The sequence below is a fragment of the Equus asinus genome, chromosome 9 (assembly GCF_041296235.1).
Source record: "Equus asinus isolate D_3611 breed Donkey chromosome 9, EquAss-T2T_v2, whole genome shotgun sequence".
Taxonomy (NCBI): domain Eukaryota; kingdom Metazoa; phylum Chordata; class Mammalia; order Perissodactyla; family Equidae; genus Equus; species Equus asinus.
In genome coordinates this window covers 60,326,321-60,348,682 of record NC_091798.1, presented here as the reverse complement: position 1 = coordinate 60,348,682, position 22,362 = coordinate 60,326,321, and the positions used below count along the sequence as shown (strand labels likewise).

General features: G+C 41.4%; 1 pseudogene; it reads left to right on the top strand.

Moving 5' to 3' along the window:
• Positions 1–21,485, top strand: part of LOC139046196 (GTP:AMP phosphotransferase AK3, mitochondrial pseudogene) — a 39,134-nt pseudogene extending 17,649 nt beyond the window's left edge.
• Positions 21,486–22,362: the final 877 nt, after the last annotated feature.

Sequence of the window (22,362 nt, the reverse complement as noted above, 5' to 3'; positions counted from 1 at the left end):
TCAGCCTGCCTATCTGCTTCCCAGCCGTGGGCCAGGGGGGCCCAGCACATGCACATTCATGAGGGCTGTCTCAACATATTTTTCAGAAAAAAACCCAAACGAACCCCCACCTAATTCTATTAGGCTGAATTCTGCTTCCTTCTACAATTTCCTAGGGATTCACTTTCTATATCTACACTTGTGCACCCCTCTCGTCAGTTTGCTCAAGATTCCAGGTTACAGGAAGGGACTGAAGCTCCTCATATTCCAGCTCTACCCCACTCCCTTTCTGAGGACTTAACATTTAAAAAATAGATTTTGATTATTTATTTTTTAAAAAATAGCTACAACATTCACGTGTTTTAAAATTCAAAAGTTACAAAAGGGTATACAGCAAAAACTCCCCCTTCTTCCTCTGACTCTGCAACCACCCAGGCCCCTTCCTCGGACGCATCCAGTTACCGCTTTCCTCCGCGTCCTTCCAGAGGCACTGTACGCATACAGACCCTCGCTTGCTTTTTCAACTGACGCAAGTACACTCCACACAAAATTCTACTTCTTGTTTCTGCACTTGACACTGTGTGTACACTTTATGAAGGAACGGCTTATCTGGAAGGATTTCTCTCCTTTGACAGCTTCAGGGCATGCCCACGTGGACTAGGACGGAAAATAGTCCATCTCAACCACAGAGAAAAGTGCAGCCTACTCTTGCAAGTGTGGGGAGACTGATCTTCCAGCTGGATCACCCTTACTCCTCTTCAGGATTGAAGGTAACAAGGTAACTGCTTAATGCCAAGCCTAGCACTGGATACCTAGCAGGTCTCAATTGATATGTGCTAATTGATCAATAACTAAAAAAATGTTGAACTTACAGAATTAAGAATAAATATGTTGCAGAAGTGGTACAAGCTGTTTGGAATTTATTAAAAGGTGTTTGTGGTGAAACAAGTCTATTAGTATCTTTTTCCTGAGCCAGGAGTACTCCCCTGAACACACCCATGCACTAACCTTGGGGCAAACGCCCAGGGTCTGGCAGGACTAGGGCAAGCTGTTACCCAGAGTAGCAGGGAGCAGATGTAACACAAGGTGTGGGTGCACAGGGGAGGCGGTAAAGGGCAGGTCACCAAGCACCAGGACTGCAGGGCAATGGTGAGGCCAGAGACTGTAGGTGAGGCAAAAGCTAAGATGCCAAGAAGGTCAAGACCCAGGGAAGGAGCAGCATAGGGCACAATGAAGCGCTCAGGAGATAGCATGGGAACCAAGGAAGGGTGAAGAGGAGTTTGTTCCCATTGGCTCTCTAGCTGGCCAGCTCTCCTAAGAGTGCCTCTTGGGCCAAGCGACAGTGATGCAGTCCTTTAGTGCTGGTGTCCTGGCAAACCACACCTTTTTAAAGGTGTAGCTGCATATTTACTGTGTTGTTCAGAGCCCTCCTAGGACTCCCACTTGAAACTGGTCCATTTAACAGCCATCCAAGAAAATCAATGTTATTGCTTTAGAGTTAAACCGTACACACTGTAGGCTAAAAAGTTCAGTGAGATCTTCTCCCTGCTTTTAAAGAGAAATAAAGCAACTGGAATAAAAACAACAAAATTACTTTGATTCTAAGAACCTTAGAAGTTATCGGTCATGTGTGTTTGTAGCCATGAACTAACTAGCTGAAGACTGATTGACATTTTCTTTGATGACTTAAAAAGAAGTCCTCGGGCTGCTTTCGTTTTGGGCTATGAGAGTCTCACTGAAACCCCAGGCAGCCCATATGCAAGCCGAGGGTTTCTCTCACCAGGCCTGGAGAGAGCATAGGGTCTGGAATGCCCAGGCAAAGCATTTCCCATCAACATTTCCCCTCCACAGGACTTCTGCCTACTGCTCCAATTTAGCATGTCTCGGGGATGCCAAAAATTTAAGGGCTACTGCCAGAGACAGAGATCTTCTTTTTCAACACAGACTATTAAGCTCATACCTAACCCACACTTTGAAAACAAATATCTTTGTATTAATAGTTTGTACATTCAGCTGTGTCACTCTCTGCAATGAACTGTTGTGACCTGAGGCCAAGAAAGAGTAAACCAACCTCTTGCGCGGTCTTGTTCCAGAGTGGAAAAGGTCAAAGCTTATTATAGACCAGCTGAGCTTTCAGGACTACACCAAAAGTCCTTATATTTAGAAACCATTCTCCATTCGCCTTGTGCACTGTCGCCCTCTCAATCAGTCACTGCTGGCGAGCCGCTGGTGGATCCGACAGTGAGAAGCCTGTGGTTTGTGTGTTTCCCACATGCCCACAAACCACGGGCTCTTGGCTCTGCTTGCTGATCCCTACCCCGTACTTTGCTGTTCCTGAATCCCATGGAGGCCATCACCCCATGAGCACACCCCTCCCTCTGCTCTCTTATACCTGCTCTCAGGCATCACTGAAACAGACACAGCTATTTATTTTCATGTAATTCTCCTAGAATTTATTCATGTTATGCTATCTTGCTATTTTGAAGGTGAATCTGTATTTTAGTGTATTTTCAAAAATAGACTTCTTTCCTCTGTATTCTTTCACATATACCCACTACCTATTGCTTCAGATTTCCTAGAGCAGAAGAATTAAGAATTGGCAAATTAAGTTGACCATAAAGAGGAGTGAATGTGGAGATGTGACAGAGGGCAAAGACCAAATTCCTCACGACCACCACCACCATCACCACCACCATCATCATCACCATCCTAAAGAAGAGAAACTAACATGTTTGGTGCTGGGACCCATGCGAGGCTCTTTGTGGGCGTCACCTCCCAGAATCCTTACAGTAGTTCTTGGAGGGAACAGCTGTTATAATCTCCATTGTATAGATGAGGAAACCGAGGCTTGAGAGATTGACTTGTCAAAGAACACACGTCTAGAAGCATCAGAGTCAGAACAGTCTGACTCCAGAACCTGGGCTCTTAACCACTAGGCAATACTGTCTCCCACTGTGATCAAACTTTTACAAAGATCACTTTAAGGCCCTTAAAAGAGTAATCCCATATTCTGACAGGAAGTACAACCAAGGTTTCTTAATCCAGCTGTAAGCGTAGCAAATGATTGAAAGGTTGTACGTAAATCAAATTTTTAAATGTCAAACCCTACTCTAAAATCACTGAGGAAGTGTGTTTCATTCCTTCACAAAGAGAAGAAAAATATGATTGCAACACAATTAGTTATAATAGATCTATTTGGTAAGCTTTGACTTTTATATATATGATTAGCTTAGAATTGGATTCAACTGCTGGGCCCTGGCCCTCCTTAACCCAAATTCACGCCCTCTGACAATATGAGTAACTTGTGATCCAAAGAGAAGAGGGAGAAAGACCACATTCCCCATCCGCCATGCCAGAAATTGTTGGCTGGAGGGTAGAGTGGCAGGAATTTGTGCTCTTTTATTCAGTAGGTGTAATAAATTGCAAAAATGACTACAATTCTTCTCCTCCCCATATCTATGCCTTCAGCAATGTGACTTTTCAACTCTTCCCATCAAGAGGTAGGCTAGCCCTTAAATCTGGGATGGACTTGTGACTTGCTTTGGACAATGGGATGTGGTGGAAGTGATGTTGTGCCCGTTCCAAGGTAGGCCTTGAAGAGGCCTTGAACATTTCTGCTCTCTCTCTAGGATCCCTACCCAGACACTGTGTGAAAAGGCCTGGGTTAGCCTGCAGGAACGTGAGGAGATTGTGTAAAGCAGCAACAAACCAGCCAAGCTGAGACCACCCTAGAGCTCCCAGTCAATCCAGCAGACTCGTGACCGAGCCTAGCCAAGACCAGAAGAACTGCCCAGCAAAGCTCAGCCCAAACTGCCGACCCACAAAATTGTTACCTACATAAGTAGTTACTGTTTTAACCCACAAATTTTGGGGGCAGTTTATTATGCGGCAAAAGCTATCTGATAGAATTGAATCGTTAAAGGTTATTTCTAAGACTGATTCTAGAGAATGAATTTTTGGGCAATTTGATCCATTTCCAAAAACCTAACAATCAGTATCACTGTTTTCTTCTCCCATCTCCTTTTTTCTTTTTTCTAAGGCAGAGACCTGACTCAACGATAGTGGGTAGACGGGAATAAATACAGAAAAACTTCTATACAAGTGTAGTTAAAATTTCACTGTAAAAATGGCCAAGAAAAGACTACATAGTCTGAGAAATGAACTTCCAGGCAAATATACAGAAAGAGATTTGTGGTCATGTTGAAAGTTTGAGAACCGTGACTTTGAAAGTACCATGTAGCCTCTGTCCTACAGATACAAAAGTAGGGAATTGGAGCAGAGACCCTTAGAAAAACTTTAGGAACCCAGTAATCTCCCCTTGCCTGCTATGGATTACGGCAAGGAAAGAGAGAAAGAATATCTCTGTTTTTCCAATAACAGAGTAAACAGTCTTATGACTTGTAAAAAAAAAATTATTTCTGGGGCCGGCCCTGTGGCCTAGTGGTTAAGTTCATTGTGCTCCACTTCAGTGGCCCAGGTTCAGTTCCCAGGCACAGACCTACACCATTCATCAGTAGCCATGCTGTGGTGGTGACCCACACACAAAACAGAGGAAGACTGGCACACCTGTTAGCTCAGGGGGAATCTTCCTCAAGCAGAAAAAAAAAAAAAATTATTTCAGGACATTATGTTAATCATTCCTATATTTTGTGCAAAAAGTTTGCTGGCACTGCAGCCATTTCCAAGAAAAAGACTTCCTGGTCCTTGGCCCTGGTCCTGACATAAACCTGGTTCCTTCGCTACTGCTGTGATCACCCAGATAAACTTGCACAGAGCAGCTGTTTGCACCTGCCATGCTGACATGGAGTGAGGTGTGCATTCCTCTGATATTGGTGCCTGTGGTGTTTGCTGAGTCATAGTTAGGCTTCAGAAACCAGACTCTTTGCACCTCAACCTCCAAAGCAAAATTTCTTGCAATTTCCACAGCAGTTCATATAGGATCATTAACCTTCTCAAAAAGCTTTGACTTCTTGATACTATTTATTTCTCCAATCTAGATGCTCGGGATGCAACTGCGTTAATTAGGCTACTTCCTGCTCCCCAGCAGCCAGAAGAAGGTGAGAAAGGCAGAGTGTTTATATGCTTCTGAGGTAGTATTCATCCGTTGACTCACCGTGTGGACACTCAGGACCTTCCATAGAGGCAGCTGGCCCTGGGCAGGTGTACATAATTAGTGTGTATGTGCTAGCAAGGTACTCAGAAGGTACTGTTAGCAGGTCCCATTAAATCTTCCTAAATTAGGGCCTTGACCTCTCAATAACTTCCTTATATTTGTGTGAGTCCATCTGCTTAGTCACAATGTCATTTTCATGACAGGGCTTTTGCTCAGAGAAAGATGAGGACATGAATGACAGTGGTTTTACATTCACCAGCAGCTAGCTTGCTAGGAAGAACTGAAATGTCATCTTTCTTAACAAAACTCCCTTTAGGTATTTTCCACCGTACCAGGTTTAAGCAAGTACATTCATTCACAAATATGAGGTGGTCAGGGTGGAGGTGAGGGGGTTGGCTTGGGACACAGGCATTGGTGTACTCCTGTGACACATTCACCCTACCTGCCTTTATGTAGACGTAAATCTAATTAAGATGAACATCAACTGTGGTCTTTAAGGAGAAAGTCTCAAAATGATAGACAATCCAAGGCATGTGGGTGTGTATGTGTGTGGGTACCAGGGGGCAGGGGAACCCCATCAGCTTTACCTGTGGGCCAAGGTGACCAGAGAGAACACAGGCATGCATCCTTCTGACTCATCTGAAAGAGTTCTTCGTGGGATCCCTCCAGCTAACAAATGGGCAAGCATCTAGAGATCTCGTAAAAACCATGCCTGTTAATTAAGGAACTGTTGACAATGTCAGACCCTTCATAATAATGTTATGCACCTCTGAGCTTTGTTTGTTACATATTTTAAAATAGAAACATAGAGGTTCCACAATTATAACTTTTAAAGAGGTGTTCAATATTTTGAAGCCAATAAAGTATAGACAAGTGCTTATATGAATTATATGCATTCCTGGGTGTTTTTACAGTAAGAAAATCTTGTGCAATTTGAGCATTTAAGTACTTAAAGGTTTTTAAGTTTTAAGAAGTGTAAAAAAAACAAAAAGATGAGCTGTATGTAAGAAATGCTAATGCAAAATTAAAGGTCAAATAGAATATGAAAATAAAACTACACAAATGAAGAGAAAAAGTAAGAAGAATTCAGTAAGAATTAAGAATGTAAAAGTAAGAATTCAGTAAGAAGAATGGTTAAAAATCTGAAGGTCAAAAATAAGACTAATAAAAACAATCTCTGGGTGTGACAATCAGCTGTAAGGAAAAAGAGAAACCCAAGAATGTCGTGTATAAACAGGAACACTGCACAGTAATGCAATAATACTTTATTAGTAAAAGAAAAAAATTCTAAAACAGTGGTTTTAATTCTGGGAAAAGTTAAATTGAATGCACAAAATTCTCCAGGTGTGTAGGCCCCTGTGCAGTGCGTGTACAGCAGCAGCTGCTGGCGTTACCACCTTTACGAGCTGAGTCTCTGGCCATGCAGGAAGCTCAGGACAGAGGGCCTCGTCACTACTTAATTGGCTGCGGCTGTGTTTCAACACTTTGTTCCCATGTTACAATCATAATAACAAAAATAATAGTAACAATTTAAATATAGTATTCATACCTAAGCTTTATTGAGAGCTTACTATCTACTAGGCTCTGTTCCAACCTCTTTACATGTAATATGGCATTGATCTTTACTAGAACTATTAGTATCCTCATTTGACAGGCAAGGGATCTGAGACAGAGTTACTAGTCTTGAGCTCAGATTAGCCTTTACCGCTTTGCAAATGTCAGAGAGTAAAATGGGGTCATATGAAGTGTAAAACTATACCAAAGGCCCAGGATGCTCAATGCCAGAGCTTTCTAGCTCCCTCATGAACCACGCCTGACTATGAGGCATTGTAGTCTTCCACATCCATGTCCAGTCTTTCCAACGGCAGCCTGTGAGCTGCCTCACACTGACCTGGACCCCTGGACACAGAGCTAGAGTCATATGGGTTTATGGCCAATAGTGGGCATTATCTTTAATTCAAGATAGCTAAGGAATTAAATTATCCTGTTTATTGAATAATCTCACTAACTAGACAAGGCAGTACACTGGTTAAGAACAAAAGAGGGAGTGCTTTAGAGTCACACACGCCTAGGTTCAAATCCTAAATCTGCCACTTATTGGATGAGATTATGGGCAAGTAATTTAACCTCTTTAAACTTCTGTTTCCTCCTACACTGCAAAAAGACAAAGGGAATTAGGTTCTACCTGCAGCATGAACAATTTAAGTGAAAAATCAATAGACTCAGGTTTCCTAGAGTCAGCATTTCTAACACCTAGAAGGGTTTGCCAGAGAGGTTATAGAATTCTTTCTCCCATGAACCTTCAAAACGATGACAGAACCTCATTAGTCAGAAGGGTTTCAATGAGACCTTTCCTCCTTCGGAGTGCAAGCCTGATGGTCTGCAAGGACTTACGGTGGCCCCTTTGGTCTCTTACTATCAATATTAATGACAATCTTTTGCTTCTAACCTATTTGCTTAACGAAAGATAATTTTTACTTAATGTAATCATTGTCGTGTTTGCTTCTACCCACATTCCAAATTTTATTAAAATACATTAGAAAGCGAAGATATTTCAAGATAGCAGAAAACCCCCAATCAAACTGATGATGTATCTGATAATCTTTATCAGTGTGTCAAAGTGTATCAAAACCAGTCAATTACTTCCAAGCATCAGTGAAATACACATGCAGGGAAACAGATGCTAAATAAGGAATGGTGACATTGAACAAAGAATTCGTCAATCACCTTTTTGTGCCTGAGTTCTAAATTTGATTAATTTAGGACTAGTCTATTTTTTGTGGTAGCCAGAAAATGGAGAGAAAGACAGGTAAACAATTACCTGTGTAATAATGAGCTTTAGGCACTTGTGATGAGAGAGTCTGCCTGAATAAGCGAAGGAGTTGGACAGAGCCAATTCTACCTGGGCGCATTGCTAGAGAAAATCAGCTCAATGTTTCTGCGCCAGGGCAGACCAGACCCAGGAAGGATTCTGAGAATTGCTCAACAGTACAGAAGCAGATACAGATGCATTCCATCCACGGCACAGGCCCACCACACGACCTCCTGATGGTACTCACACTGCCTAAAACTGCCTGTTCTGGTGGAACATTTCATACAGGCAAGTGAGCAACTCCGAAAATTCACTCCATTATTCCATAAACATTGATTGTGTCTTACATGTGTCAAGTCTTGGGCTGTGTTGGGGATACAATGATGAACAAGACCTAATCCTTCCTCTCAGGACACTTGCAGTTCAGTAATAAAAAACACATTTTCGGGAAGGAATTAGTATACTGAGAATCATGACAGGGGAAGTAGAGAGGTGTACAATAGGAATCCTAACTTAGTCTAGAGGTTAGGGAGTTTTTAAAGAGAAACAAAGCCAGACACCAGTTAAAGATGGTAAAGGCAGATTTTCTTCAGTAACTATCACAGTAGGGAAAGAGACTTCTGTATAGAACTGAGCTCAATTCCAAAGACAGCAAAGACAGCTGGGGATTCATAGCCAACAGGCAGAAAGAGGGCGTCAGTGGATGGAAAATTACTAAGAGGAGACATCAAGGGCTGAGGATTCTTGCTAAATTAGCCTAACAGGATTTTTGCTAGAGGCAGGCCAAGGACTTAGATGTCAAGGGTGGGGGATGAGGAACTTGATCAGATATCAAGGGAGGTGAGATTTTCGCTAAACTTAGGATTCTTGCTACAACCTGCCTCAGCAGGCCAAGGACAGGGCCCAAAGATGGCCTAGTCAAAAAGAGGGCTCAGAGGAGGATGTCTAAAGTTTGATCAGGAAGAGAGTCTTTGTCAGAGTTCTTCTTGCAGAAAGGAAGATTTAAGCTACAGATTGAAAGCTGACTAAAGCTGGATGAGGGCGGATTCGAAGCAGAGAGAAGAGCATGTGTGAAGGCCTCGGAGGGGAGTGGAGCACTGTATTTGGGAAGGTGAAAAAAGCTGGTTATGATTGGTAACTGAAGTTTGAAGCACAAAGGGTAGGAAGGGAGACTAGAGACACAACCAAAGGAGAGATTTGGAGGCTTTGAAAATCTTGTGAGATGTTCAGATTTTGTCCTAAGGCCAGCGGGGAAGGTTTAAATGGGGGAGTAATATGATCTGATTTCTGTGGCCTGCAGAATGGAATATAGATTGGAGGGGACAAGACTGGAGGCAGGGGGTTAAGTTGAGCAAGTGCTAGAGAAATTTGGGTTTGAATTAATAAATTTGAATGAGGGTGAGGGTATGGAGCTAGAGAGAAATGGAAGGATTGAGATGTTTAGGAAACAGGAATAGTAGGACTTGTGGTATGATTTAGCAGCAGAAGAGAGAAAGGTATGGGTCAAGAACAACTGCCAGGTTTCTGACATTGGCAACTGGATGGATACTGAAGTTAGGAATACTGATGGAAGAACAGCGTGGGGGGAAGATGATACATTAGTTTGAGACATAATGAGTTTGAGTTGTAAGATGATTGAGTTTTGAGCTCAGGTGTTGAATTCCTGTTATCCTCAGTCCTAAACTGCCTTGCATTGTCTCTGGAGAGCTGACGCAGCAACCTCCTATTGTTCCTCACTGATTATCAGGTTCTTGTTCTGAGGACTCACCTAAACCAGGGAAGGTGGGGTGTCAGGAGACAGAGATGTTGCAGAAGGGGTAGCTGGGACAGAAAGAATAATGGGAGGGACAGCCATTAGAAGGAGAATGTAGGAGGCATCAAAAAGGATAATTAGTTCCTCTTTTCCCTCTTACCTTTCTGGAACTCTCCTAGTCTAGCTTCTAAGAACAAGTCTAGGGGGTGTCACTCACTTCCATGAATTCATACACCATGGGTAAAACTAACAGTATACAGAAAACCTTTTCATAAATAATTCAATTTATAAAATGATTTGGAGGCAATTTATTGGTAAGATTAAGATGCCTTCCCATATACACACCTTAACCTGGATAGATCTCAGGAGCATAAAGTCCAATGAAAAAAGCAAGTTGCACAAGGAAACATAAATATGGAAAATCCTGTTATGGATATATACACACATGTAAAAACATGGCTAGTTGTTACCTGAAGGGAAGGACAGAGAAGAAGGGGATAATGGAAAGTACAAAGGAGACTTCAACTATATCTGTGATGATTTTTTAAAATTTCAAATAAAGACCTGAAGCATATTTGGTAAAATGTTAACACTTGTTAAATCTAGGAGCTTGGCATATGTGTTTATTTAAAATATTTCAATAAAATGGCTGTATGAAATATTTGTTACACAAGAATTCCAAATAATATAGGTAGATCCTCTCTGCTCCAGGACATGCTTAACCCCATCCTTCCCAAGGCTGGGCTAGACTTAGTGGCCCGGATCCAAAGACTGGACAGAGTAGGGAAAGGGATAAACAGTAACTGCACAGTGGAGAATCTAGCAGATACCACCTTCACCAAGTGATGAAGGTTCTCATCACCAGTGATATCACATGGTAGCATGTACCCCTGATACAATGTGGCAAGAAGGACACTCCACCTCTATGGTATCCTTCCAGAAACCCATGATCCCAGTTAATCATGTGAAAAACAACAGACAAACCCATTCTGCAGGATACCTGGCCAGTACTCCTCAAGACCGTCAAAGTCATACGAAACAAGGAAAGACTGAGAAACCATTACAGACCAGAGAAGACTGGGGAGACGTGACAACTAAATGCAATGTAGATCCTGGATTGGAGGAACAGAAAGAGGACATTAATGCAGAAGATGATGAAATCCAAATCAAGTCTGGAGTTTAGTTAACAGTAACGTACCAATACGGGGTCTCTTAGTTGCGACAAATGTACCTTGGTTATGTAAGATTTTAGCAAGAGAGGAAACTGGATGATGGGGTATATGAAAACTCTCTGTACTATTTATGCAGCTTTTCTGTAAATCCAATGTTATTCCATCAAAAAAGTTTATTTTTTAAAAAATGACTGTATGCCATCTAGAACCTCCAATTCAAAATGAAACCAGTGGGAAATCATCTGTGCCTCTGGGGATCGCAGTGCATTATGAAAGCACGGTGGTGCCTTGTTATTCACTCAGCCCAAATGGAGGAGGAAGTGTACCATGGAGGTCAATTTTTCAAAAAATTGAAACTAACCCTTCAATCACAAAAAATGCTATTTTCAGCTATTTTTTGATGGCAAGGTTTCAAAAGTGGAAGATAAAGTTCTCTGCCCTCTGAACAGAGGACACTAAGTGTAATTGAATCCCTTCTGGGTGAATCAGGGTCACCAGTGTGAACATCTGTGATTACATCACACCAAGCATGGTTCTGCCTTTTGCTTTCTTTACTGTAGCATGGAGCTGGAAATGCACAGGCCGTCTCCCCACAGCTAAGAAATGACTAAGGAAAGCCTAAAAAAGACCGATGTGAATAATATAGCAGGTGTTTGTGTAACCTCAGGTGAGCCAGCACTGTGTAACAGAGCGTCTTCCTCCTTCTTAAAGATTTTATTTTTCCTTTTTCTCCCCAAAGCCCCCCGTTACATAGTTGGATATTTTTAGTTGTGGGTCCTTCCAGTTGTGGCATGTAGGACACCACCTCATCATGGCCTGACGAGCTGTGCCATGTCCACGCCCAGGATCCGAACCAGCAAAACCCTGGGCCGCCAAAGCAGAGTGTGCAAACTTAACCACTCAGCCACGGGGCCGGCTCCTTCTCCTTCTTAAAGAAGCAATTTAGCTAAAGAGAGCAGTTGGCAGCTGATTTTCCTATTTTTCTGTGCCATTTCATGGTTAGTAATGCAACCGCTGTAGTTTGCTGAATGCAAAGCATATTCTCTGGACAATGACTGAAGATGCTAATAATCCCTATTTATCTCATTCCAGGCCTGGGAAGCAGGTGGAGGTGAGGGGTTAACTCATTGATATTTTCATGAGAAAGTTTAAATTACGACCTTTTCCAGTTCTCCTTAGAGAATATTTTCTTTGTGATGTATATGGGGGAATTATTTGGTTCCTAGTACGTGAAGAAGTGTCTAGTAAAACCAAAGAAAGCAGCATGACGTGAACCTTGGTGATAGGCAGCCAGAGAAGTAAAGGGAATTTAGGAGGAGGGGGGTTAAAATTCTGACTTCCCACCAAGTCTTTTCCACTGCCCTCTTCAAGGGCCACGCGTCTGCTGGGGCTCCCTCCTTGGAAGGACCATGTCTCCCTGGAGCCCAACAAGTGCCCACCCTCACAGCCCAGTCAAGAGATGGGCTCCTCTTCTGGAAAATGGACTTGACCCTGCTTTCTGTCCCAGCTTGTCATTCAGTCAACCTCTGAACCTTTATTAATCTTCATGAAGACAGGATGGAGAGTGCCTTCCTAGAGCATCTGTCCCTTGAATTACGTCTGCATCTAAACTGGAAGCCCCGTGAGTACTACAGCCTCTATTTTCTGCACCTTTTTTTATTGTCCAAATCACCTTGTTCAACGTCAGTCTGGATAAATATTTCTGGACTAGCTGAGTGCTTATGCAATTAATCTCTCCAAGTAACCAGATGAGGCAGCAGGTGATGTGTCCAATTATTGGTAAGGACAGGAGATATTTAAAGAGCAATGGGGGTGTTCAAGAACCTTCCTATACAATGCCCCACTTTGTCACTTGTTTGTTGGAGACAAGACTCAAGCCTCCATCAACATCACGGATATAAAGCTAGGCTGAGGGCAGAGGTTTTGACCTGCAATTGTCAGCTAACTAAACTTAAGCAAAAGACTGACTAAGGAAAAGATATTTTAAAATCCATACTATGTCTCCATTCCTCTAGGAAAGTCTGGAAAGATCTATACTTCATTTAGGGTAGGGTTTCTCAACTTCAATACTATTCACATTTTGGGCCTGATACTCCCTTGTTGTGGAGGGTTGTCCTGTGCACTGTAGGAAGTTTAAAATACAGGATTCCCAGTTAAACTTGAATTCTAGATAAACAACAAAATAATTTTTTTTAGTATAGGTATGTCCCATGCAATATTAATAGCATCTCTTGCCTCTATCCATTAGATGCCAGTAGCATTACCTTCCCCCCAAGTTGTGACAACCAAAAATATCACCAGACATTGCCAAATGTCCCCTGGGGGGCAAAATTGCCCCTGCTTAAGAACCACTGATTCAGGGTAACACATCAGAAGGCTACAAATCTGAACCTCTTTATCTTTGCTTTCAGAAGAAATAGCTATATCTGGTAAAGTATCAGCAAAAAAATCAGCCACTGAGAAACTCTTCTGTACATCTTACTTAAACCATTTTGAAAACATTATTTATTCTACTTTTTAATGTCCCTTGGGATCAATTCCCTTTAGGTTTTCATGCCAGGAAAATTCTTGGCTCTCTTTCAGAATTAGCAGGCTCATTTCGACCAGATAATGTAAATTATGAAAACTGTCATATTTCCCTTTTTCTATAACTGCTAGAAAGCTTAAAGATAAACTTAAGGCTCAGTAGCAGAAACCATCTAAGCTCATGTGGTAGTATTTTATTTTTTAAACAAACATCTACATAGTGGCTTTCACATGCCACATATATTTTAAATGCTTTAGCAATATTAAGTTCTTGAATTCAATCTATCGCTGTAACAACCCTGTGGCTAAGTACGGTTATTATCCTTATCCTCCCTTCTCAGGAGAAGAAACTGAGGTCTTTTTCTTTTTAATTTCTACAAATTATTTCCTCTTTCATCATCATCCTTATTATGAAGTAAGCCCCTTCAGATTCTGCTGAGAAGTTGATGGCACCTAAGTTATTGTATCACACACCTACACCGCTTCAGGTCCTTTCAGCTTCACCTGTCTCTTGCTCCAAGTGCCACCGTAACAACCAGCTCCAACTGCTTCTTCCAAGTGCACCCTCCCAGAGTCCAGCCTCATGCCCATGACACACACCTCCCACTCCCATCCTGGGCTTCCCTGTTAACACCAAGATGTGGGACACAAGGGACCTTGCTTCAGAGCCCAGAACTGCATAACACATAACTGCAGAGGAATTAACACTTCATGGTCAAAATGTTGCCAAATGGGAGATGGAAACTGGTAGATAAGTTCATTCTCTTTGTTTCACTCCATACAGACTGTGCTGAGATGCAGCTTTACAGAGGATGGTTCTATACGATAGAGCAATCAGCACCACTCAGCGGCTACCAGCTCAGTTATGCCCGCTCCAATTTCTCTCCCTCCTTCCCTGCTTCACTCCCGTATCTCTCGCTTCTGCTCCTTGGGATTGCGCTGCCTAACAGAGCAGCAATACCATTGCTGGGCAGCTCTGCGTTCTAAGGAATCCAGAAGAAGACAATTATGATTAATTATAAATAAGATCACACTGGGAAAGGGATTGCTCAAGATCACATGGACCCGTTAGTGGCATGTGAATATAGTGCAAACATTTATTTAGTGCCTACAATGGAAGAGTTCCATATAAATTATTTCATTTTGTGCTTCAAATTGGATAATTACTATTATTGTCCCCATATTATATATAAGAAATTGAGGCTCAGAAAAATCAAAGTGAAATGTTTGAGATCACAACACTAGCAAATGGAAGAATGGGTTTACACCAGGCCTCCAAACTCCACATATCTAGTTCTTTCCCCAGCTGCCTCCCAGTGGGTGGTCAGAAAGTGGGCCCTGACTGTCTTGGGAGCTGGCTGGAAAGCCAACATGGACTTTGGAGGAAGATATTCAAGTTGCAGCCCTGCCACTTAATAGCTTTGTGACCTCAAGTTATTTAATTTCTCTGAACCTTGATTTTTTAATTCCAAAAATGGGGATTATAACATCTACTCATAGTGTAGCTGTGAAGAGAAAATGAGATAATATATGTAAATCTCCCACCACAGCGTACATACATAGTAAGTGCTTAACCAATGTTAGCCAGCATCAGTTATCTGGAATCAAAGATGCCTTCCAAAAACAGTATTAGCTTGTCTTTCAAAGGTGCTTATTAAGTTCTAGGCAGGGCACTAAGTATTTTCTACAGAAGAAGGAATTTCTTCTAACCGTCCTAAACCTCACTGAGGGAGAAGAGATGAAGCGGACTGTCAACTACCTCCATTAATCTCTTGTCGCCTCTATCAAACGTTCATGAGTTTTAGTCATTTACGTACTGCCTTGTTGAACTTTGCTATATCTGTGTAGCGGTCTCAAAAGTTAAATTTATAGTTTAGTTTTGTCCTAAGCAAGAATACCATGAAGTATTGGGTTTGATGTGCTAGTTTTATTTTTTCTTATACACACTAAAGTATACATATTCATCATTAAAATTAAAAAGTGTTATTATTTAAAATACTCCAGAAAAAAAATAAGATGGAACAAGATTGGCAAAATGATGATCATTGTTGAAGCTAGATGATGAGCACACGGGCCCACACCATTCTCTCTCTAATTTTATGTATCTTTGAGATTCTCATAATAAAAGTTTAAAAAATAAAATAAAATATACTTAGCTAGGGGCCAACCCCATGGCCGAGTGGTTAAGTTCGCGTGTTCTGCTTCGGTGGCTCAGGGTTTCACCGGTTCGAATCCTGGGCGCGGACGTGGCACTGCTCATCAGGCCATGCTGAGGTGGCATCCCACATGCGACAACTAGAAGGACCCACAACTGAAAATACACAACTATGTACCAGGGGGCTTTGTGGAGAAAAAGGAAAAATAAAATCTTTAAAAAAAAAAAAATATATATATATGTATATATATATATATATATATATATATATATATATATATACACTTATCTAACCCAGAGGTGGAAGAGGGGTATGTTCTTTCTCAGAGACCTAAAATTCCCCAGAGGAGCAGTTGTCACTCTTTGCAAACACTGGCCTATAATACCCATTAGAAGGTTACCGTCATGAGGACAGACACTCAGGCTCCAGTCTTGCTTATGGGCTGTGCTTAGAACAACTAGTCACAGGGATAAATGCCCAATTACAGTTTGCTGAATTAATGAATGAATGATTATCAAGCCTCTTATCCTCCTTGTGGCTTTTAGCTCTGTCTCCTTGGATGCCCTCAACTAAGAACTCTCCCTAGGGAGTGAGCAATAAATTAACCTGGGAATTTTCACCTCAAAATGATTAGTACCACAAAAATTGGCCTAATCTGAGGAGCCCTGCTGTTTTTCTTTCACTGCTATGCCATTTGTCTTCCATGACTGTGAAGAAATATCTAGAAAGTTTCAATAAACTTCCACAATCACATTTGGTTGGCACTGGGCGTTTTTTGCTAAGTGAGGTCAAATATATTACATGATACTACTTGGAAACCAGTTTTTATGTATTTGGTCAAAGAATCTCTTACCAGATGCTATTAAGAACAAATTTTGCAACCATTTGTCTCAAATGGCTTATGTGACATCAGTCTGGAAAAGGAGGAAGAGGAGAGGAAGCCTCAGGAGCCAGAAATGACTCTGTGCTGTGGGATTCTCACACGCACCAGCAGGCCAGCGTCAATTGTGCCCGCTCTGAGCCACCCTGGAGCACAGCCTCCCCCGCTCACACCTGCAGCCCGGCGAACCCTACCCACTCACCACAGATCCTCTCTCTGGGATATTCTGGGATCAGAGTCAGGGACCAAATTAGATACCTCAATTACAGGTTGAGTATACTAGAAGTCTAAATCTATCCAGGAGGGTAGAAAGGCCTTGGCAGGATGGCTTTTTGTGTATATAATTAGTTACCCTAAAAGACAGTGATAGTGTGCTGCTCTACTGTGGGAAGCAATTAGTATTATGCAAAATACTGTTTCAAATTATAACATCTTTTTTTTCTTTTGCTGGAGGATATGGTCCAAATTTCCATTAAATATCCATATACCTTTTGATTCTTCTTATGTATTCAGTGTAACTTTTGAATACAGCAACAATAAGAGAGATTATATGACTAAAGACCCAAAATAGCAGAAACAATAAAAAAAAAAAAAAGCCTGAGAAATTAGTGGAGCAGTTCTCCTCTGCTGCCATAAAATACAAATACAGAAATTAGGTTTCTACTTTCAAAATCTTTATTCTGGAAACAACTTTCGCTCTTGTTTATAGAATGAGAACGACCCACCACATCATTTTCATGGATCTTTTTTAGAAGCGATGTGTCTCAGGACCAGGTAGGGAATGAAGCGGATGCAGGGTTGGGGGCTCAGAGGCCTGTACGTAGCATTAGCACCATAGGAGGCACGCTCTGATGCTGTGTTAGGCCAGTGCAGTTGGACCACTCAGGACAAAGCTGAGGATCTGTTTCATTGCTTGCAGAGCAAACTGAACTTAAAGCATTTTTCCAAGGAAGTGATCAGCAGGTACCTGTCAGTTTAAAAATTCTACACGGGAACAAAGTGCAAACAGTCCACAAACAAATGAAAATATGCTCAATCTTATTTATATTGAAGAAATTAAAACGAAGATTAAAATAGTATTTTCTCACCTCTCTGCTGGTCTGTTGAAATAGCCTCCTAACTGCTCCCCATTTCTATTCTTGCAGATGGAGCAATCTTTTAAAAACAAAAATCGCTGGAGTCTCCTGGTAGCTGAGTGGTTAAGTTCCCACGCTCCACTTCAGCGGCCCAGGGTTTTGCCAGTTCAGATCCTGGGCGCAGACATGGCACTGCTCATCAAGCCACACTGAAGCGGCGTCCCACATGCCACAACTAGAAGGACCCACAACTAAAATGTGCAACTATGTACTGGGGGGATTTGGGGAGAAAAAGCAGAAGAACAAAATAAAGAAGATTGGCAACAACTGTTAGCTCAGTGCCAATCTTTTAAAAAGAAACCCAAAAATTGTTCTGTCTTTCCTCTGTTTGAAACCTGGTTTCCCAGTTCACTTAATAGGTCTATTTAAACAGAAATTATATCATACTTTAACGTAAACTGAACATAAATTATATCATTCTGCAACTTTTTGCATTTACAATGTCAGAGATCTTTTCATGTCAGCACATAGAGATCTGCCTGAATCTTTTTAGCTGCTGCATAATATTCCATAGTATGGCTAAGGCTTATTTAGCTATTCTCTTATTAGTGAACATTTAGATTGTTAACAATTTTTTGCTGTTATAAATAAGGCTGAGGTGAACATTCTCTGTGTGCCTTCTTGTTGTCATGTGAGAGTGTCTAAGGAAGATACTGAGAAGTAAGGTATTGAAAAAATTAATAGCCACTGCCAAGCTGCCTTCCAGACTAGCCTCAGGGACACCCCAGCAGTGGAGTGAGAGAGACCTGTTCACTCACACTTTTGCCAACATGTGTTTCTAGGTCCACTGGACTGTTCCACTGATATGTCTATTTCTGCAGACTCATACCATTAATTCTGGGAAATTCTTGTTTATTCTCTACTTCTTTAAATATTGTATCCCTCCATTCTCTCCATTTTCTATTTGTGCATGGGGGAACTTTTGAATCTACACTTTATGTTTCTTAATTTTCCTTCCATACTTACCATCTCTTCAGCCCTTTCTAGTGCATCGTGGGAGAATTCTTTGGCTCAATACTTCAACTCATAAATTTGCTCTTAGTGGTGTCCATTTTAAAACGCTGTTTCCATCGCAAGCTGCAACCTGTCGGCGCTGCCCAACCTGGCTCACCGCCCACCACAGGGTCCTCAGGGCAGCTCCTGAGCACCATGGTCATGGGCGCCCCAGGCTCCGGCAAGAGCACCCTGTCATCGCACATCGGCAAACACTTCAAGCTGAAGTTCTCCAGCAGGGACCTGCTTTGAGACAGCATGCTGAGGGACACAGAAATTGGTGTGCTGGCCACAATTTTCATGGATCAGGAGAAGCTCATCCCCGACAACATCCTGACTCGGCTGACCTTTCACGAGCTAAAAAAGCTCTCCCAGTTTAGCTGGCTGTTGTGTGGTTTCCCCAGGATGCTTCCACAAGCTGAAGCCCTGGATAGAGTTTATCAGATACTCCTGGCCAGGAACCTAAATGTGCCCTTTGAGGTCATCAAGCAGCGCCTAACTGCTCGCTGGGTTCATCCAGCTGGTGGCGGCATCTACAACCTCGAATTTAACCCTCACAAAGGGGTTGACATGGACGATCTGACTGGAGAGCCTCTCGTTCAGCTTGAGGACGATGGACCAGAGACTGACGGCTTACCGAGATCAAACAAAACCGGTCCTGGAATATTACCAGAAAACAGGGGTGTTGGAAGCATTCTCCGGAACAGAAATCAACATCTGGCCTTGTATACATGCTTTCCTACCAACGAAAATTCCGCAAATACGCCAGAAAGCATCAGTTATTCCGTGAGGAAGAATGCTTGTAATTAGCTAGGTGAACAGAATCTCTTCCTTCCTTGATTTATAAGTTCCTTGTTCTAAGAGTCCATCGTGTATGAATTCTTTGGAAATTATAGTAGTTTCATTCCTGTGGATTTTATGCTGGATACTAAAGATATGCCAAATGAGTCTGATACTAAGATTTGTTATTTGAAGTTGTCTAATATGTTTTATCCAATTATCTTCTATGGGTATGCAATTCAAGACCATCAGAAATGTCTAAACTTTAAAAAATTCCTTTTTGGGCCTGGCCCTGTGGCCGAGTGGTTAAGTTCGTGCACTCCGCTTCAGTGGCCCAGAGTCTCACCAGTTCAAATCCTGGGCGCCAACATGGCACCGCTCATCAGGCCATGCTGAGGCAGCGTCCCACATGCCACAACTAGAAGGACTCCCAACTAAAAATACACAACTATGTACCTGGGGCACTTTGGGGAGAGAAAGGAAAAATAAAATCTTAAAAAAAAATTCTTTTAGAGTAAACTTAAAAGAGCAATTGGTAATAATCTAACTGTTATTCAGTAAGAATAAGGGATTGGTAAAATTTCCTATTTTTCTGGAAAAGTAAAAAATTGCATTATACTAATTTGGAGGAAGTATCTCATCAGAGGCTTTTGTGTAGCCAGATACCAAAAAGACATTTCTAGCGCATGGGACATGGTTTCCTGAGATGCTGTATCTATAAAATTCCAGATAAAAATAACTGGATTTACAGATCCATTGCAGAATGCAAATTTACTGTTGCCTTTAAACTAAGAAACCTATAAGGTGGCCAAATAAGCTATATGTATTTTGTTGTTAAACATACCTTCAGTTTGCTGAGAATTTTCAATTTGCTATAAAAATGTATCAAATAACATTGAGGAAAACATTACCTTGATATGACGTTTTCTTTTGAAAATAACATGTGCACTGAGGGATATAACTTATGTTAGAAATTGACGTTATGATATAAGTTCTTGGATAAGCACCAAAGTTGAAAGAATTTTCTTTAATGGAAAATGTAATTGATGTCTTATGTTTTCAGATATTACTCAGGTTAAGAAATGTGTGCTTCAAGATCTACTTGCCAGTTCTCTTTTGATTGATATGCCTTGATGAGTGGCAAATTAAACTATTAAAAAAAGAAGAATGAAAAAAAGCAAACTCATGACACAATGTATAAAATACATATACTTTGTTGTTAGGAGGTAGAAATAGATCAGGCATGCCTGGTGGGAAATTTCCTTGACAAAAATAGCAGTCGTAGCAGGCCAGCTCCATGGCAGAGTGGTTAAGGTTCCAGGTGCTCCCCCTTTGGTGGCCTGGGTTCGCGTGTTTGGACCATGAGTGTGGACCTACTCCACTCATTGTCCATGCTGTGGAGGCATCTCACATGCAAAAAGTGGAGGAAGATTGGCAATGGATGTTAGCTCAGGGTGAATCTTCCTCATCAAAAAAACCAAAAAACAAAAAAAAAAACCACCCCCCAAAAATAGCAGTCATAATTAGTAAACAGATGTAGCAATAAAAAAAGCTTTGTATGACAGGTTAAAAAGGACCAGGAAAGTAATTGAGTTTGCTGAAGGTACAGTTCTTTATTCCTAATCAAAGAAGTTGATATCTGCTACTGTTCCCTGACACGCTATCTTATGGGGAAAGAAATCCTGTGTATAATCTGAGAAGCTATTTTTAAATCATTATTTTAGATTCCTTAGTGGGGTTAGGAGGATGCGTGCTTATGTACTGTGGGCTGGTAGGAGGAGGGGAGCAATATGAGAGGTGGGGGAGAAACCCAACTATATCTTAAATGGTATATTTACTGTTATTTTAGTTGGTGCTAAATCAAAGGAAACGAGTCCTTGTACAAGCTATTATTAACTGTCTGAAAATTTGGCCCCTTTTACTCTACGCACTTAAAATACAAACACTAGCATGTGTTTCTTATGTATTTGGGGGGGAAATCTTCTTTTTCTTTGTTTTATTTTCCATCCACTGAAGATTTTTCAAAATGGACCAAGTCTTTTTAAAACGATTACAGAAAACATTTCATTCTTCAAAATACTTTCCATAATGTCCTGTTTGAATATTATTATATGCTTTCCAGAAAACTGAACTACTAAACTTACGAACTATCACTAGTCACTAGGTTATAAGGCTTACGTCAAATTCAGAAAAAATTGTTTCCTTTGCTTATTCAGTTTTTTATTAAAGGGAACAAATTTTAATTCCATGACCTCCAGTTGAGTTGTTGGTGACTGCTATATCCTCACACATCTATCAGAAAAATTTACTTATGCTTATTCATAGTTCCTGCTTTGCTCGTTCTGTTATTTATCTTGCTTTGGTGCTAGTTCATCCATTTTGTTGAGTTTGTCATCCTTTGTAGTGTTGGTCTTCCTTGAATGTGTGGTGAACTTGATTCTGAAATCTTCTCTATGCTTGAGATGCTCCATTAGACTGCATTCTCTGTCTGTGGGTGTCATCTGTTTTGGGCAAGTGCTAGTCTGAATTATCCTTTGAATTATTCTCAGGGACAGTGAAGAAGGATAAGCCACTATGTGAGATTTCTCTGAGGTGTTCAGGTCTGATACCCGAGTCCCCTGGTTTTATGACACACGGCCATGCCTGTCTAATTTGGGCTCCCTGGCCGTGACTCCTACCTGGAGCCTGACATTTTGTCACTGCTGTTTAACTCAAAGGCAAATGGAAGGACATCAGTGGAGGATGAATTGCTGTCCCCTCCTGAAGCAGTGCCCCGAGGACCTACATATCAATTATCCTTGATGACCTCCTGCTTCTGGTGTCTGCCACCTTTGGGGATGGAGCAGTCTTGTATTTAAACTCAGCTAATGATGCTCTTTTTCAAGTGTCAGGTTGTGAAACCAACTTGTAATGAAATCATGATATGTTTGTTTGTTGTTTTCTAGTCTTCAATAGCTTTCGTTTTGTTCTAACTAAAAATCTGAAAAAAGCCAATTAAATGGATTCTGAAGATGAAGTAACCCAAAACACAATGCATTTCTCTAACAAACAGCTGCATTTTA